Source organism: Protopterus annectens, chromosome 8.part0 (assembly GCF_019279795.1).
Source record: "Protopterus annectens isolate FY-2018-M chromosome 8.part0, PAN1.0, whole genome shotgun sequence".
NCBI lineage: Eukaryota > Metazoa > Chordata > Ceratodontiformes > Protopteridae > Protopterus > Protopterus annectens.
Window position 1 is genome coordinate 1,837,413,632 of NC_056741.1, and position 1,765 is coordinate 1,837,415,396.

Sequence of the window (1,765 nt, forward strand, 5' to 3'; positions counted from 1 at the left end):
GTAACTTATGCAATCATTTCTGATTTTTTAGACTTTTTAAATCTTTGTATATAACTTTTAGTTCTATAACTATAATTGGCCAATTGGTTGATAAGAAAAACTCAAAGCAGACTCTATCCATATACCCAGTTCTGTAAATGAATCTACAGTTTCAACCACAGTGTAAAATATTCACCTTTCAATTTTATTTCTCCCAAATCTCATATGCTTAGTTTTTGTATTTCCGGTGCTCAAATGGTCAATTTAGGAAAAACTCTTGCAGCACTTTCTGTAACACATGTAATCAGTTTACTCATTATTTGCTGCTGTATAAATCACTGCGGTGTTGTCTATGTGGATGTCAATCATACCATTTCGAAGGAACCTCTGAAATAGAGTGTGCTGCTCTCAGTTACAGTACATCGTTATGGAGGTTGACTTCAATGTCCAGACTCCCTTGACTATGTTGCAAGGCACCCCCTCTACCCTAGGGCAGGTACACCGATTGTGACTGACCCTTGCTGCATGGAAACTGGAAAAGGTTTTGATGGATGAGATTCTGATGCTGTCAACAGCACTGAATATGCAGTTTGCAGGTTTTGGGTGTTTTGATTGGATGGGAGATGTGCACTTCTGATACCACTCCAACCAGACAGTCCGCTAAAGTACCCTCATGTAAAGTCTAACATGGAATATAATTTGAATTGCTGTGGCTGTCGGCTCTAGTACCTTTAAAACATCTGAGTTGAAATGACACCGGAACTGACTCTGTAAAATGGGCTGCAGAGGAAGTATCCATGGCATGACAAACTACAGTGTCCAGCTCTCAGCCTCTGTGTGTATGTATGTATTAAACACCATACTAATCAAGACTTTGCATGATTCACTGTGCTTACAAAGTGAAATGTCCTGTAAAGGAATTCTTTAAAGAAGCATACAGAGTCTGAACCAATTATGCAACTAGGAGCCAGTTATCCATGTAAGGAAAGGCCTTGGCCCTCCGCAATCTCTGATGTGCTACAGCTACACACATCATTTGGTGAGCACCATGAGGGTAGATATCAGACCAAATGGAATTGGTAGACTTATGGGTTTGAGACTGTTATTAAAAACCTCATTGCTTCTTAACAATTTTTGTGGGCAATTAGGGATCCTGGAGGTGAAAGAATATATCACTGTATTCTAAACCTCTGTGACAAAAACTGTACTGCCCTGCTGGGATCTATTCCCAGCCCTGATAATTGACAACTGCAAAAATTATTTTCTCTGATACCCCCTATGGGAATATACCTTAGGGTGTCCTGATCCACAAGTGGCTCTCTGGATTCCTTTATGCCCCCCCCCATTTCCTCTGACAATGATGATCAACCAGAAAGCTAAAACTTCACAAGACAAAAAATATTAATGCCCTGTTCTGGACACTGCATATGTGGGGGCTGTTTTTGCTAGAAAAGCCCTACAAAATATGTACCAGAAAAGCTTTCTTAACTTGCCCTTTGGGCAAACCTCCCTCCTCCATGTTCTCAGCCTTGCTTCTTCACTTGTAGTAGCCAGTGGCCCATCTCTACAACTGAGTCTCATCATCCCAAAAGCTAAATACTCAGAAGAGAGCATGAGAGAAGTGAGCGTGTTCTCTTTGTGGACAGCTGGTACAAGAACAGACCTTTTTGTAAGCTCTTACTCCCTGCCTATTAAATTATTGTTTTCAGACCTTTGATTCAGGTCTAAGCTACTCTTCTATCAAGGTCCATCTTAAGGCCATTTCAGATTTCTATATGAGCAGCAC